Source organism: Taeniopygia guttata, chromosome 1 (assembly GCF_048771995.1).
Source record: "Taeniopygia guttata chromosome 1, bTaeGut7.mat, whole genome shotgun sequence".
Classification (NCBI taxonomy): domain Eukaryota; kingdom Metazoa; phylum Chordata; class Aves; order Passeriformes; family Estrildidae; genus Taeniopygia; species Taeniopygia guttata.
In genome coordinates, this window is record NC_133024.1 from 34,430,333 (window position 1) to 34,448,367 (window position 18,035).

The 18,035-nt window shown below is 38.4% G+C and overlaps 1 protein-coding gene across 45 annotated transcripts in view; it reads left to right on the plus strand.

The window, feature by feature from the left end:
- Nucleotides 1–18,035, plus strand: part of DLG2 (discs large MAGUK scaffold protein 2) — a 988,777-nt gene that overhangs the window by 855,841 nt on the left and 114,901 nt on the right. The window contains exon 1 of one of the 45 annotated variants that reach the window (XM_072937206.1): nt 11,573–14,729. The exons of 43 other annotated variants lie outside the window; for them this stretch is intronic. The gene's annotated coding sequence lies outside the window, so the exon portion shown is untranslated. Of the gene's footprint in view, nt 1–11,572; nt 14,730–18,035 lie in introns of those variants that run through there. One more of the 45 variants, XM_030286693.4, reaches the window with a different exon arrangement.

Below are 18,035 nucleotides of genomic sequence, written 5' to 3' on the forward strand. Positions count from 1 at the left end.
GGCTACACCAATTACATTTCCACAGATGTAAAAATCTAGAGGAGGAATAGGTCACAAAGCTTTTTAAATCATAAAAATGTGATCATAGAATCCTACAATGGTTTGGGTTAAAAGGGACCTTAAAGATTCAGCAATTCATATGCTAATTTATTCCAGTGGTTATTCATTTTAATAGCTATTAAAGTATGTGCATTATTTCCCATGTGGATTTTTCTGTCTTTCAATTCCTAATCTCTTCTTTTCATGACTTCCTAAATGAAGGTCATTAAGTACTTAATATTTTGTCCCATGAAAAAGGCCCTACATTTCAACTTCTCTATTTTCTCCTTGCCAAACTAAAAGCCCTTATAACAATTTCTTCCACTCCTCAGCTGTCTTTGTTAGGGGCTGTTTTGGCTTTTGCCCCAGTGTTTCACCATAATTTTTGGACAACAGAGTATCTTTCAATGCATGTTTTCGCACCAGTTTCCTCGGTACCCCAAAACACATTTTTAGTCTGCATTTACTCCTTTTTCTGCTCAGTCTAAGCACACCAAACCCACATGAATTGCCCAGCTATTTTCGCTGCAAATTCACTCTTTTCAAGCATCAACAACAATGGCTTTTGGCTTTGTTTCTTTATATATATAATATTTATTGGCTATATTCAGACAAATCTCATTCAACTAGGACTAACTTAGTAAATTAACCACATCATAAAACAGGGCTTATGTCTTCTAATTTATGTTACCTTTTCTAACACCCTTTGTTCTAGCCTACATTAAGTCCTTAAGAGCTTTAGCTTTGAAAGGCATTGATGAAAATGCTGGAAAATATGTGGGTTTGGACTTATCCATGCGAACCCCCACTGAAAATATCTTCATTCACAAATCATTTTGTGCTTTTAAATAGCATTTTAGAATACAAACCATTTCCTTGTTACTTAATATGGGCTTTACTAATACTGCATGGTACATAGCCTGTTCCTTGGAAACTCAGAGACCACTTTTACACTTAAAGAGTATTTTTAATTGGTCATCTTTTTACAGTCTGGACTGAGGCTGTTTTTGAGAGTGCATATTTTCAATACAATCATATCAATGGTATTACATTCCCATCTCTTTCCTTTTTTAAAAATTACCTTTATTGCACTCATATTAGACTGACTACTTGGTGCTCACCCAGGCATATTTTCTGTCCATCTGGATTACAATTCTTTCAGCCTGTTGGAGTTTCTCTGCTGTTCAAGGTGCACAAAGGAGGAAAATTTATAAAATAGATGTATTCTCATCTGTCGCTTCAAGAGCTCTTAGACATTGATTCATCATGTCTCTTTATATATAATATTCTATTCACAGTTAATCATGTTTACTTTCTACTTTGTTTTACTGTGCAGTCTACTAATTACAGACAGGTATTTTATCCCTTCCATGTAAGAAAAGTGAATCATCCTCTTTATTTCCTAAAGCTGAATTGAAGTATTTTGTGAATAGTTCCCTATGTTCTGCAACACTATTAAGAATTTTCTTATCTTCACCCAGTGATGTATCTGCACGATTGCACAGAGCTTTTTTCACCATGGAACCAGGACTTTTCATTGAATCATAGAATCATTAAGGATTTTGCAAAAGACCTCTAAGATCATCAAATCTAGCTTTTAACTCAGCACTGCCATGTTCACCACTAAAACATATCCACAAGTGCTACATCCACATACCTTTTAAATGCTTGCCAGGAAATGTTCCTTTGAGCATATCTTGCCTTTTCTGGAAGCATATCTGTCATTGCTAGAAATTGAACTTTAGGGTCTGCAATGGCAGAGCAGCCAACTGGAGGATCCATGTCTTATGTGAAGGCTTGACCAACTTTTCAGCCACATGCTAGAGAACTGTAGGTGCAAACAATGGGCTCCAACTCTGTGGCTGTGATCTCAGTGTTAACAGAGAGTCTTTGGTGAAATTTGTTTGCATTGTGGCATCAAAGGTGCCATTTTGATGGTATTGTTTCATTTTTTTCATATTGTGGCATTTTTCTGTTTTCTTCCTCTGGAGGCAAGTTCTGCTGTAGTTTTCGCTTCAATGGCTATATGGGGAAAAAACCTCCAAAAACCAACAAATAGTATGTAAGGGCAGAGGCAAAATTATTTCCTCAGCTGAACCCATAAAACCTTCACAACAGACTCCTGATTCTGTCTTGAGTTATCTGAGTAGCAAATTCTGCCCAGAGGCTTGCACGAAAAAACATGTAGCTAAAAATCGTATTTTTCATTTGAAAGCAAAAGGTAACTGAGTTTTCACCAGAGCTTCCAAGGAATGCAATAGTAATTATGTTTTAAGCATTCTCTCAGCCTTTACCTAGATATCTGGGATGCTGATCAATGATACCAAATAATGGAACAAACTGAGGAGTTCATTGTGGAGATGGTGCCCTGTGTTAGGGGCATGCAGCTCAGGAGAGGATGTTGTCATGTAAACCAAGACAGAATTAAATGAACGCTGACTAAGAAGGAGAAGCTAAATAGCTGTGTGTGAGCCCTGGTTTGGGACAGTGTCCCAGGGCTTAGCCTAGCCCTTAATTATCTGCCTGACATGTGTGATTACTTAGTCCACGGTTGTAAAGTGTGTGTTGCAATTACTGTCCTTAAAGGGAATATGCTTGTGAAAGTGCTAAAATGTGTTTTAGATTTTCAAGAGGACTAAGAGGTTGATGACTGTCCTATTTTGGGTACCGAGAGAGGACAATTTTGAAGAAACAAATGTCACCTTGATTCATACTGAAAATTAGAGCTTTCTGAAAACAAGATCATAGAGAATCAGTTTGTTCTGTTTCAATTCTGACATTTTTAAGAGGCCTGAAATTAGTGCTGGATGTGGCAGACAATATTTGGGGGTTTACTTAGTTGTTCACTCTTTTCTTAAGTTCCTTAAAAAACTGGGCCAGATCCTGGGGTGAGATGGAGGGAGCTCCTGCAGGGTCTGGAGAAGAGAAGGTGCTAAAAGCTAGAAGAAGCTTCAAGGTCTGAGAGGTGAAAGAACCACAGGAAGAAGATGTAAACATGCAGCTCATGTCCAGACTGTAAGAATTTCTGAGAGGACAGGACAGAGAGAACTGGAGGGCTGATTTGGGGTCTGCTGCTCCTTAGAGTGTCCCTGAATTAGAAGCAGCAATGGCTGGAAGCATAGAGCCTCTTGTCCCGTGGAGCCATGATCTGCCAGAAGAAAATTGTGTATAATCCCTGCATAATATCTCTCTGATTTAAAATAATCACTTTGGTGCCATACATGCTAGCAAACAATGTTTGGCAGTATTCCCAAACAGGAATATTTTTGCCCTTGCTGTTAAATTGTTAGCAGGTACCCTGACACATTTTGTCCCAGTACTACATGATTTGCAAGCCAGCTCACGTAAAAGACCAGCCCCAGGAGCCAGGTTAAATTTTGGGAGAGTGGGACAGTTAGGTGGGCCAGACATGAGGTGCTCCAAGCTGCCTCAGATCATGGGAATCATCTTGGAAACATCTGAGTTACTAATTATAAATGTGGTCTTTGAGGTCTCTCTAATTAAAAATGTTAGGTTTCCAATAAAACCTCCATTTTCTGAGTCCAGGAATCTTTCACATCCAGTCCACAGCTCTAACCAACCCAGGGTCCTGTGTTACCGGGGTTTTGCCATCCCTGGCAGTGTCAGCTCTTCTGAAAGCAGAGCTGATCGGAGGAGCCACAGGATACCCCTGTTTCATTAGAGCATCAAGAAGTGCAAAATGTGGGCATGGGGTAGAAAGGTGTTTTTTTAAAGTACATTTTTCCCCAGCAATCTGAGTGTCAGAGCACCAGGACATATGCTCACTTTGAGATCTCCAGGTAGCTCAGTGCTGCTGTGTGCTGAGCTACTTATTGGCACCATCCAGTCTTTCCAGCTCTGCACTGGCAGCCTGCCATGAACTTGATGGTCACCCCAATTTGCCTATTTGTTTTTGATTGAATGCCACACAATGTACCAATTTTCACAAATTTACATATGTTTCTTTTTTTTTTTTAATTAATGAATATTTTTGCAGTTTTTAATATGTGTTATCAATCAGTTTCATGAACTGTGGGGAGATAAAACCAGCTGAATGAAGCCAAGAGAACAAATGGTCCTTTTTAACCTCAAATCCACCTTTCTTCCCAGTGCCAGCGTGTTTTTGAAAACAGTTGTTAGAAAATTAGCTGCATTTTCTAATTGTTCTTGTGCTTCTATATAGAACAGATCTGCCATGAATAACCCCTATGGATGCTCATGCAGGAACACACCAATCCATTTAGCTTCAGGGAATTACTTTCTCCATTTCCAGAGCGCTTTATCAGTAGAACTGTTTGTGGTGCCTCTCTTGAAGCACAACATCCCTTTGCTGAGCTAGAGAAGAGCAGAAGCAGCAGAGAAACCAGATAACCCCATGTTTCCTGTAAAAGGAGTTAATTTTTAATGATGATGGCAAAGGAGACCAAAAAGTGAGAGAGGGAGATAGAACTGGGTATTCTCAACAGGCACTGTTTCTACGTGGCAGAGGGGAAAAAAAATAACAAAGAAATCAACACCTGCTCTACTTATTTGTCCTTCATGCTAAGAGTAGAGGGAAAATGTTTTGGTACGGTGCATTTTGGTATAGGATACATTTTGTTAGATCATTATGATTTTGCCAAAGTGCCAGCATAGTCCAGGTGAGTTTCTGGTTCCTGGCAGCTCTGTTCCTGATTAATACCTAAACTCTTTAGGCAACACTCAAGGGTTTTGTCTTTTGATATGAGGCAACATGATGAGCTCCCTCCCAGGCTACTGGAGCAACTGTAAGCATAATTATCATTATTCTCCCCTCATGTGTTAGCATGAATTTGCAGAGGTGAAGTACCTCTTTGCAGGATTAGATCCATGAGTCTTTTGTCAAGATCCACCTGGATTTACCAAGTGGACTGCAGAATTATTCTAATCCTAATAATGCTTAGTACAGGACATGCCTTCACATAGCAGGTTGCCTTTCAAGTGTAATTAAAGACTCCTCAGATGTAGAAAATAATTTGAAACATTATTTAGATTTCAGAAGTCATAACGTTTATCACAAAGATAAAATAAGTCAATAGTTTAATATAGACATTCCCAGTAAGATTACTTCCAAAAAATGAATCACTTCTCAAAATTCTATTTTCTCAGCTGTCAATTTCTGTTCTTGGTGATTATATACCATAAAATGGCATTTTGCTTCCTCAGTACAATATTAAGGACTAATCTGAGTTTTGAAATGGCTTGTCCCTCTGTCATTTCTCTGTATAGCATATACTCTTAAATTTTAATGTATTGAATATAAGATTTGTCTTTTTTATAACTACTATTACATGAGAAGGAGGATTTTGGTTTGGTTGAACAATTAAAAATAATTTCTGGCTACAACATCCAATCTAATGCCTGTTGGTGTTTCATGCCCACAGTAAGCTGTTAAATTTATTCACCAGGTGTAAAAGGGAAGGTAAAGAAAATCAATCATTTTAAGGGAGCCCTGTGTTAAATTAATGCATATTAGGATCCCAAGTGGATTTAATTCTTCCACAAAAAATAAAATAAAAATAAAAATAAAAAAAAAAGAGACAAAAGGAAAAAAGAGGCCTGAGTTTCTGGTAGTTTAATTCAAAGGAAGATCTTTAAGTAACCCCATGAATATTAACATGCTAAATTTTAACATACATTGTTTTCACATATTAAATTGATTTTTTCCCTATTATTCTACAAGTCTTCTTAAGTCAAGAAATTTGTAGTTTAAAACCAGATATTTTAAAATTAACTGCAAACCAAGCAGGATATTAGACTCCATTCTTCATCCTATATAATATGGGTATAGAAATATGTTACAGGTGTAATTATGATATGACTTTCAAATTTATGTCTCTTAGGTTTCTGAGAAAAGCGAAACACATTCTTCAACAATTGTACACGAAACATGCATGTATAGTTGAACAATTCATCTAGCCTTGTAATCATTTGCATTTAATTTCCATCAAATGGGTAAACTTATTGTTATTAATATTTTTATAATTACTATATTTCATAGGAATATTTGCACAAGAAATGTGCTAATATTTATACCTTATCAGTCAAGAAATGAAGAAATAGTATATGGTTATGCAAAATTCATACTGTAAATACTGTCAATATAATGTTCATAAATCATATACAGGCAGAGGGCATCTACTAACTCCCATGTGATCATTAATTTGTGAAAACAGCGAAAAAAAATAATTAAAAAAATTTAAAATAACTGAGAAGAAACCGTAAGTTCAGTACAAATTATTTGCCCTGTGTTGCTGGTTGATCATACTCAGGAAGGCTTTATCTATTTGTCTCTTCTTTTTATGATAATATAGGTAGTGTAGTCAAAATATACACAAAGGATTTGCATTTTTCATCCCCCAAAAATTCTCTGTTAATTCAGCGGGAAAGAGTACTCTGATGGGATGCTTACTGTGAAGTAAAGTAATTAAATCTACTGGTAGAAAGCAAAAAGATTTTTTTCCCCCTCATAAATTTCTGTGCAGGCTTACTAATTTTTGCATGCCCAGAACGCTGATGATACTTTCAGGGCTGTAGTTTTTATTGCTCTCTAGCACCATGCCAGGTTATCCACAGGGTCACACATTGCCAAGACACATCCCACCTATGAAGATAAGAAGCTGACTACAGTCTCCACAGGGAGTCATCATCTGAACTACCCTGTCCTTTTATGGTGTACTGTACACAAGGTTTTCTTTGTAAGGGTCATATTGTTTCCTTCAAAAGTGGCCCATTTTCATCACCCTAATGCATTTCTATACCTTGTTGCTGAAGTCCTTGTTCGCTACTGGCACAAAGCAGTATGGATTGTCTGCTTTCAACATCTTCACCTCAGGATCATTTTGTTCTTATCATTCTCATTCAAGATTATTCTGCCTCCAAATCACATTTTAACAATATATTCTCTGGGAAGTGGAGCTGCAAATGTTCCTTTAATTTCTATCCCTGCTCAGCGACAGTACTTTTATATTGTTTCCTTGTATGTCTCTTAGACTGACATATATCTGTCTGCTGTGCAATATTAACATTGAGAGGGCCAATATATTTATTTGTTTCTTGTTGTGGGTAAAAGCAGAAAAAAAAAAAAAAAAACACTGGAAAAATTCACTGCTTGGACTCTCTAGCTCTTGCAGAACTGTTTGCTTTGAAGATGCTTAGGTGGCCTGCAGGATAAATGTTTATATACATCTTTATTTCTAGTGTATATTCACAGTATATGCATGGAGCAGTGTTGAGCTAAGTGAGTCACAGAAGCAGCATCCATCCCAGGACACACAAAGTTCTTACAACAAATATCCCAAGTTCCCAGTTAATGCCATTTGCTTCTGCTTTCCTTTTCCAAGGTGCTCTGCTAAAATAGCAGTTGAGTTGAAAGCATGAGTGAGAGAAGGCCATCAATTCCCCACCGCTGCTCTTAACTTATCTTTGGCCTTTATTTTCCATATGTTATGTTTGCAGTTCTGGTGTTATCTAGCAGAAAGTTGGGCAGAGCACAGGAGTAGGCACCTTTAAATTCAAGTGCTGAAAACTGCACATCCTCATTTTTAACATGTACCACCACTCTATTCAGTTGTTCAGCATTCCCAGATGAATCCCATTTTGTCCTTTATGAAATCTTAATGGAATGTTCTTGTTGGATCTACATAGCGTGAGTTATTTCTGTAGGGTTTCAGTCAGAGATTCTGATACTGTAGTGATAATAAGTATTTATATTTCAACTCTTTTAATTCTTCAGTTCTTCAGTAAAAGGTCTTAGAGCACTTTCCCACTCCTAATTAATCCTCAAGCTATAAGTAGTTCAAGAACAGAGCATCTAATCAGTGTCCTGGTTCTTCAGTCCCTTCAGACAGAATCCTTACCAAAGGGTGGCTTGTCCTTAAGTGCCCAGATGAGTTCACACTGTGGAAGTCAGTTACCAGGTGTAAATGTGATGGGATGGCAGGAATTTCCCTGCTCATCGTTATTGCTGACCTGTAGATGAAGTGGCCATTCCCACCCTCAGAATGCTCAGACAGTGCAGGAATACACTGAGCAGGACAATCCCCTCAAAGGAAGTTTGCCAGGGAACCATCACCCTAGTTACCCAAAAGGGTTTCTGGTGAGCACCGAATTAATTGTCCTGGCATTCGAGCCAAGACAGTAAATCTGCAGTTTCAGCAGTCTTGTGAACCACGCGAGACATTCCTGCAGAGCTGAAACAGGGTATTCTATATCCTAAAAAAGAGTTATTTCTTCCTTTCTTTTCAGAGTAATACTTTGCTCTGCTGCTGCTGTAATTCCATGTATTATTTCTTGCTAGGAGGTACTTTCTTGTCACACTCACAAGAAATGGCAAAAAGCTGCAGACGTAAATTTGCAAGAATGCTGGCACAGATCTAGCCTGAGTATCACCTGCTGTCCTTCTTTGGCTTGTCTGAATCCTAAACTGCTGTGCATGTTCAGGTTCCAGAAACAGCATAACCATGGAGTTCAGTATGAGTAGGTTAAATTCACTCGTGGTGTCATCTAAGCTAGTTCATGTGGAGCTTGTATCTCTACACTGCTCTGCCATCTGCATTGTAGTTAGTCATCCACGCTTCAGATTTTCTTTCCTGAAAGAAAACCGTAGGAGGGGAAAACTTAATCTGAGAGTGTGTGCGTGCGTACCGATTCCTGTGCTAGCTCTTTGTCACAATCAGTGCAGGAGGCATCCTCAGGCGATGCCGCTTATTTTTTTGCAATCTACCACAAATGCAGGCCTGGATTTCACTGTTTCCTCATGAAGACTGTTGTATGTGTTTGTTTCCCTTTCCATGGAGAGCCCCTTGCAGAACTGTCACAGGACTCTGCAGCAAAGCAGCTCTGCTTTCTGCACCACACACACTCTGCCTCTTGTGCGGTGCTCTCTGCAGCTACCGGGAGAGAGGGTGCAGCCAGGTGGGGGTCAGTCTCTTCTTCCATGTAACAAGTGATAGGACAAAAAGTGGCCTCAAGTTTCCACAGGGGAAGTTAGATTAAATATTAGGAAATTTTTTTTTTGCTACATGTGGTCAGGCATTTGAACAGGCTGCCCAAGGAAGTTGTGGAATTGCTGTCTCTGGAAGGGTTCAAAAAACCTGTAGGTGTGGTGCTTGGGGGTATGGTTTGATGGTAGGCTCGGCAGTGTTGGGTTAATGGTTCAACTTGATGATCTTAAAGGCCTTTTCCGTTTGAATTCTGTGTTTTTTATTGTGAAGTCTGTAGAGCTGTTGCTTTCTCCATGTGTCAGTTCTTGCTGTAGGTAACGTGGACTATGCCAAGCTGACAGATTTTCATCACCATCCTCAGAGGAGTCAAGTGTATCATTCCTGTGCTGTACTTCTTCCCAAATCAGCCACCTACTCCTCCCACCACAGAGTGCACGCAGAGTTAAACTGCAAATCCAAGGAGGATCTTCATGGCTCCACCATTCTCTGCCATCCAAAGCTGTTAACTCCTTTGCTTCCTGCACTAGGCTTACAAGGAGTTGACTGTGGGACCTTCTGTTTGTGAAAAATATGTGTAAAAGATGCTTGTCTGGTTTGCTACTACATTTAAACTTTTAGCTAGTAGAAAGTGTATCTTTAGCTATTTTTTCCCAGCTCATAGAGCTATTAAGTTCTTTATTATTTGTTTTGGATTTGAATATCAAGCTTTAGAAAAATTTAACTAATTTATTTAAAAGGGAATAGCAAAAGCAAACACAAGGTTCAATGGAAAATGAAAGTTGAGAAAACAAAACAAAAAAAAAAATGCAAACTAGTTCTGGATTCTGAACCATCTCCTCCAAGTTTCTCAGTTCTTTTAACCAGCTGAACTAACCTAAGCCATACAGAAAATAAACATTTTTATGAAATATCAGACTGTTCCTATGATATCTGCTGACTTATTAATGGGTTGCCATATTATTCCAGGTTCACGGGCTGCTATGAAAAGCTTTTCAAATCAAATCAAATCCAGACAGCCTCTCCAGAGGCTCTAGGGAAAGTGCCATCTGGTCTTCCTCCCTTTTAGCTGCTCTTCTTTATTACTGATAGGATCATTCATATTCTTAAGACTGTGAAGCCACTATTAGGAGAGATCAGCCTTCCTAACTAGCAAAGCAAGTTCTTGTCATTGCCCTTGATCAACTTAAATTGCTCTCTTGGGCATCTGTTCATTCAGACCTAGCTGAATATCATTTTTAATTCTCTTTTTTCTGTATTTTTTCAAACACAGTCCTCATTCAAAAAGAGGACTTGAGCTTTCACTCTGCACTTGTAGCAAAAGAGATGTCACTTGAGGAAGGAAAGTATTGTAATACGGAAAAATATTATTATAGCAATAGCACTTGTACAGTACTTTGCATCTTCAAAGCCCTGTGCCAGCTAATTTCTCAATTAATCTTAAGTATACACTTTTATTCATTTGCACTTATGAGGATTAATCTTAGAAACTGAAACTATTTAAAAACTGTTCTTACATGACATTTCATGTGTGCAAGATTGAAATAATTAATTAATTAATTTCCCTATTGCCTTGCTGTGGCAACTAAATTAATTTATATTGTCACTGTTGTTTGTTTTGCAGTGTGGGATATATGTCAATTACAGCAATGGAATCTGACTCAATGTGTACTATTTTACCATATATTTATAAAAGCAGACATTCTCACTGGATTCAGACCACAGACAATGGAGTAGTTTGGGAAACTTGTAAATCCTCTGTGGTCTCAGCTGGAATTAAAAGTTTGATAGATTTCTGTACTCGAAAAGAATGATGATTCTATTTCACCTACTACCCTTTGGAGTGTATAGGCAGTGAGATTCCCTGTAACTAGGGACTGCCTTTATCCAGTGTAATAAAAGACCTCTACAATTACGCTCAGTTGATTTTGATTTGAAGAAAGATAGATCTCAGAATTAACTAAACTCATACAGATTTCATGGCAACGCTTATCCAGATTAAAGAGGGAGAGCTAAATTAGTGCTTTGCTGGGAGGAAGGTGGGAAGTGACTTGCAGCCCTTGATACTCTTTGTCCTATGCAGGGCCAGGATAAGCTGGGCTATTGTAAAGTGATGCAGACTGAGGCAGAGCAGTGGGCTGAGCCTGCCATGAAAGAAAAAACACCTGTAAGAAACAAAGTGTTTTTACACCCCCAGATCATTGGAAAGCTCAGGCTTCTTGTTATTACAGCTCTTCTGGATGATATTATCTGATAAATGTCCAGTCCTTTTTAAATCCTGCTGGGCTCTGCTTTAGAGATATGCTCTGACAGTGCCATCAAAAGGCTATCAGATGAAAGAGTGTAAATCCAGGGTAAAAATGTATCCAGTGTAAGTCTGACAGAAAAAAATCAGTAAAGAAATTGAAGATTGCTAAATGCAGGACACAGGATAAGTATCTCTCTAGTTTGTAATTTGGTATTTTAGGCCACATTGCAAGGATTACTACCCAGGGTACTGGTCATCCATACCATCTGATGTGGCCTGGGAATTATCTCTTTTGGTGCACATTTTTTTCACCTGAAACTCCAGGTCCACTCAGTGGAGATACTGTAGTTTTGCTTTATTGAGGTGAAAATGACCAGTAATAGCTAATTTGTGATATTGATAGTATCTGCTTGTAGTTCTTTTTAATTTGAAGTTATCTTTGCTTCTTCAGCTCTTGTTATTCCAGCTGAATGCCCTGATTTTTCCCCAGTGATCTTGTGTGCTCACTTTAGACAGCAAATGAGAAATCCGTGATGTGTAGTCAATATAGTCCATGTGATAATGGAAGAAAGAAGTAATGTTTTGGTAACAAATGGGAACGCTTTTGTCTTGTGTTTTTGGGGTGCTTTTTCATATTTAGATCATTTCTATTTTGCAGCTTGTAGCAAAGAACATCAGAGTCAATACCAAATGTGCTTGTTACAAATGCCTTAAAAATACATACTCTATATATACATGTAGGTATACAGAAATCTGGCAGCCATATGGGATTTTCACACACCTGTCAGTAGAGTGAATATGTTTGAATGTGAAATCTCACATTCTGTGCCAGAATGTAAGAACAGAGCCCCAAGGACATAGGTCATGTGTTGAGTGTATCAAATCACCTAGAAGGCAGCACTTTAACAAAGCACCACATTGTTGACTACTATGGCGGTATCAGCTGCATTACCCATTGGAAGGTAACATGGAAGCCAGGAAAACTAATTAAAAATTGCAAGTGTGAAACAGGGTAGCAATTTCTCTTGGAATTGTGGATCTTATGTAATGCCACAGACTCTGGTTTATGTATGCCACCTACACACAGCTATGAAATATTGCTGTGGCTTACAATAGTGAGATATTGGTCACTTTTACAAACATTTTCTTCAGTAAGGGGGAGCTGAATTTTCACATGAATGTTATGCTGGTCAAGGACATTCAACCATGCATTGCTTCTGTCTTATTCATGTGGCAGCAGATTGTTATAAGGCAGTGTCATGTTTATACCGATCCTTGGGAAGCCTCTTAAGAGTTTGAATGGTTAAGGCAAAACAAAAAGGAAAATAGGGCATTCTAGCACATATGGTTTGGAACTGTCTCTTGTAAAAAATAGGTCAGAAAGCCTAATTAGTGCACAAGACAACAAACTGTTGTAATCAGGCCATTTTAGGGAACCTCCATGATATTCACATGAAATATGTAAGCCCCTGAGAATAGAATTTGGTTCTAAAAGCCAAATCAAGTAGCATAGATTTTTTTTTTTCTTTTTGCTGCTTCTTAACAAGCCAGGGTTTATCATTTGGAGTATTTTCTGTCCATACTGGATTATTCTTGGTTAGTATCACTGGTGAATCCAGATATTGGATCTTAGCTGTCCTTTCCTCTGAGAAAGACAGAGACATCAAAACCATTGCTCTGATTAAATCCTGATATGTTTCCCTACATCCCTACATTCTGCCACTCAACTCTAGAGAGCTTTTCCTTCATACAGTCTTCCGTAGTAAGAGCCAACAGCACATGCAGAATGCTGCTCATGCCTCTGGCCTGGAGTGATTTTTTTTCTCAGATAGTAAAGGTGCTGAATACAAAGAGACAAATGAGGAATGGGGTGGAACAAGCAGCTGAGAACAGGAGGAGCGGGATATATATACACACACATATATACATATATATATAGGACTAGCTTTTGCTATGCATGAAATGCAACACCCTGTTCCCACATTGTGACGCACATCAGTCGGTCCAGATGGTGAGAAGGGTTGGGTTTCTGCCTGGGGCTGCCGGCACAGGCTTCATTTGCATTCCTCAGCCCAGTTGTTAGTGGAAAAGCATCCAGGCAATGCACAACCACTCACACAACTGTGCTCACCTTCCCAAGAACAGCATTTCTTCATGGCACCTAAAACAGGGGGAGTTTTACAGGCATGGGAAATGAAAGCAGCTGGAGCAAGCGTTCAGGTTCCAAATGGAACTCTCTGAGAATCATCACCAGGGATGTAGAAACAAAAAAAATCCTCTCGAATAAAATGTTCATTCCCACTCTATCCTCAAACAAATAGCGTTGAGTTTGTGTAAAACACATACAGAATTCCTGGAGCTCAACTCTGAAAGAGCAACTTCTGCTCCCTCATAAAAAATTGCCATAAAAATACCTTTCCAGTGCCTGATCCCTGGCTGTGTTTTACCATTACCATAACCAGCTTTGCTTGTTAGGGACTAATTCTGAGTGTCAATTTGTGGCATGTGCAACAATTGTGATTTTTATTGCTGTAATTAATCTCATTTGAAAATGTTTAGTTTAATTGAGTGGATGAATGGTAATTCGGTGTTTGGTTCTGTTATTTTGTATCAATATATTGACTTTAAAAGCTATGGAAGCATATGGGGAAAAGAAACTATTAGAGAAGTGAAGAGCATTATAAGTATATTCTTATAATTTAGAGGATGATCTTAAAACCTTTCAGTATTTTTAGGAGGATTTTAAATGGGCACAGAATTTCACCTAACAAGTATATTGCTTTTAACAGTCATTCTACCTGGAGTAATGCTTTTAGGTTATCTGTGCTAATGTCCCTGGAATTTGCCTGAATAATTTCCATTCATGATAGTAGAAGTAACGAACCCTTTGTTAGTTGCTAAATGAGAACTGTGTCTTTAAGAAGGGAAGATGTTAATGAAGATTTAGAGGAAAAAAATCGTGAAAATTGTTACCTAGAGGACACTGAAGCCACATTTACTACTGCATTAAGAAATGTTTAAGTGCAGAATTTGTGTTGGCAGATGGTTTCTTCTATGAGTTTTGCCTCTCCCCCAAGTGCAGTTGCTCATTCCACCTTAACAAGGTGCAGTGATTGACAGGTAGAGATGTTGCACAGAGCAGAAGGTGGGAGTGTGCTCTATTGGTTTGTGCTTGTACATCCTGAGCACCAATTACTGTCACTGCTGCCAACACTGATGTGTTTATCAGGATGAGTTATAGCAGAATATATGTACACAGGCAGTGTGTATGCTGGATGACCACCCCCTGTGATGTAAAATATGAGAGTCTGGGAGCTACCGTTTTATAATTCATCAGGTTCAGCAGCTGAATGTTGTTGGTTGGCTTAGTTATAAAGGCAAGTGTGAACCGAACAGCAGACAGGAGCATCTTGCATTGAGAGTCCTGCAAAGCTGCATTTGGTGACTGGGCTCCGCTTTTGTTCAAGTGAATTCAGTCCTCGGTGAGTGATGGGGGTTCTGTCGAGCTAAAGCTGTTATTATATAAGCTGGGGAACCTGCCTGCTAGTTTAATGTGTATTTTGCTGCTGGAAGTCCTTGTCTGTGGCTGTTTTTAGATTTTGCAATATTTTCAGTTGTGTACATTACTGGCACAAAATGAGATGAAAAGAAAAATGCAATGATGAATTATTCACCATCGTGCTGCGAGGATCTTTTTCCTAGCTAAAGTTACTTTCCTTTAGTGAGTGTGTTGGGGCTTCAAGAAGCTACAAACCAGCAAATTTACCTGTCATTTAATTGTTTTTATTAGCACTTAAAGACAGTGTGGCTGTGGCTTTTGTAACAAGAGGAAGGAAAAGAATAAGCAAATATCAGAAACATTTACAAATTCTTTGCTTTTTGTACATGTGGCTTTTCAGATGCAGCATTAAATCTTTTATGTGCAGTGAGGGGCTACAAAGAATCTGAATTGTAGAGCTTTTTAATTAGATACTCAGTAAATCGGTAGCTTCTTTCTGGTTTTGTGGTAATATGCTTAGTATCACATTAAAATGAATGATTCCCCATCTTGCATAACAACAGTGCTCAAATATGTGTAAGATGAAAGGCAAAGGGAGACTTAGAAACAAACTGTAGAAATATGCTATAGCAGAGCTATGCAGAGAAAGGTATATTTCCTATAGCATCTGCATGACTTTTTGAATTTCACCAGCTTTAGATTCTTTGCTCTAATTATCACTTGCTTCTTTTTGAACTCTGTATCTTTTCAAGCAAGCTCCGTTAATATGTTTACATTATCTTGCCAGTAGCCTTTAAAGATCAGTAAGCCTGCAATTTTTTTGTTGTTTTAATCAGAAAGGAATTGAAAAGCAGAATTTATGGAATTGGAATATTAAGATTGCCATAAAATACCTATATGTCTCCCCAGGAGAGGAAAGTGGTCACGAGTAACAATTTTACTTTTTCTTTTATTAGCAACAGTATTACAGTCATTGCTTTTGTCTCATTGTACCCAGTTTGGGGTTGTTTTTTCATTCTGTGTGGGTTGGAGAAGCAAGTTTATTGTATCTAAATATCAAGAGAGCTTGGCAGAACAGCACCTGTTGTCTTATTGCTGTATTATTAATACATGGAGGGAGACACTGTCTTCCAGAGACCTCTCACCTGGTATCACTCCAAATTATTTACTCTGTAGTGATTTAGACTTGTATCATGACTTCTCCCTTAGAAATAATTTGTTCAGTGAGTTATATATGAAGCATCAAAGCTGCAGGACTGATCCTGCTTTAATTAATAAGGTATCTCATTTTAGTATCAATTTTTATTTAAAGAGAAAGGATTTTTAATTTAAGAGAAAGGCAAAGTGGCCTTTCCCACTGATTTCCTTTGCTTAGCAGATCTGCATTTACTCTTTATAAATCATAAATTTGAAAAGAGTAGAATTTTTGGTGACAATTATTTCCTGGCAGCCTAACAGACTACAGCCTATTTCTAGGAAAGAGTGTATACCTTTGTCAGCATTACTTTATTTAAGAGTATTGCACTGCTTCTTAAGCATTCAGATCTATTTTCAGTGACCCCTGTGCTAGCAAATGGGTTTCTTGAAGTGTGAGCTTCTGGCTTTGCAAGTTCTCCTCCTTTCAGAAATCTGTGATACTGCATCCATCTGTCTAGGCATTTATATTGCATGCATCACAATGGTGTAATCTCAGCAATATGAACATTAACCATGTAAATGTATGTACTGTAACTTAGGAAGTATAAATTAGGACAGGAAAAGCAACCCTAAAAGGAGAAAGTTATTATATGGGCATATGGGCTCTTGTGGGAACCAGAGATCCAGACTCGCTATTTGTTATTACACAATAAATTAAGCTGACAACCAGTTCAGTCTCCAGGCAGTGGTGTGGAGGCTTGGGCACAGATGAGAGCAGCTCCTCAAAGTTCACTCCAAATAAGACCAAGGAAAATAGCCAGAGGATGTGGCAAAAATCCCATTTTATCCTGGGTGCATGCCTACTGCTCCTTTGTGGTCATATCCCTGGAGAGATGCTGAAGAAAAAACAACAGAGGCTAAGAGACACATCATCTCAATCTGGAGGACACAGATGTTTTATCTGGGTATTAGTTTGGTGCTGTGATGCATGCCTTTCACCTGGCAGTAAGAACAGCAGTGCTCTCTGTGGAGCACTGTGTATTAAATGCCCTTAGGGCTGGTCCAGGAAACAGCCATCCCTGTAGTTAGTGCTACATCCCCCTGGAAACACTCTGCTCCACAGCTCCAAGAGTGTGTTGGCTTCCTGACCATTTCTGAATAGAGGTAATATTTTAGGATTGATGCATAGGACTCTTGAGTAGCAGAAATCTACTCTCCAAGACAAATCTTGCTTTGCTTTTGCCTTTTGGCTACAGATGAAATCAATCACCATTATCTCTTGTATAAAATATAAATGCCCAGGAGAAATATCTTAGATAAAAGTCCTTAGCTCAGAAATTGATCTTTTTATCTTTTTCCTTTGGTCTGAAACACCTGTTTACTGACCTTCAGGTTTACTGTGAAGTCCTATGGCAGTTTGTGGTCAACATTCTTGACAAAACTGATTATTGGATAAGCCAGCATTAGGTTTTGGAAAGTTTTTTTGTTTTGTTTTATTTTGTTGGTTTTTTTTGCTTAGGACTAAATATAGCTAATGTGTGACTGTGTAGTTGTGTGACTGTGCTCTTTGTGTAAAAAGTGATTGGAAATTCCAGCAGGAGTCTGTAAACGCGAAAGTTTGTATGCCTGATACATTTCTGTTTTGCTCTTTCAAGCACACAGTACACAAACCATGCTTTCAAACAGAGCAAGATATTTATAATATTGAGTCTTGAGCACAGAAACATCTAATGCATAAAATTGAAAGCTATTAATTATATATTAACTCTCTTTTTATTGAAGAGACTGATAAAGTGACACTGCTATTTTTAAGAATTCTCAGGTTTGAGTTCAGTATTTAAGATGGGTGTGAAACAAAGCTGTATAGACACTAGCAATCATAATGATGGGCTTTCAGGGAGAGGGCGTTCACTGGGAAAATGGGTGAAATTATAGGTTAGCCATGTAGTATGCTCAGTGTTGGGAATAGCCAATGCAACTTTATGGAAGGGAAGAGACAGAACATAGTTAAGGATGTCAGTGTGTCAGTAGAAAGCAGTAGAGCTTTTTGTATATCCAGAAAACTATGGAGAAAAACTCAATTTTAAAGGACTATCAAACACTCAGTGCATTACAGGAATAAATTTGGCACCTGGAACAGAGAAAGATCTTG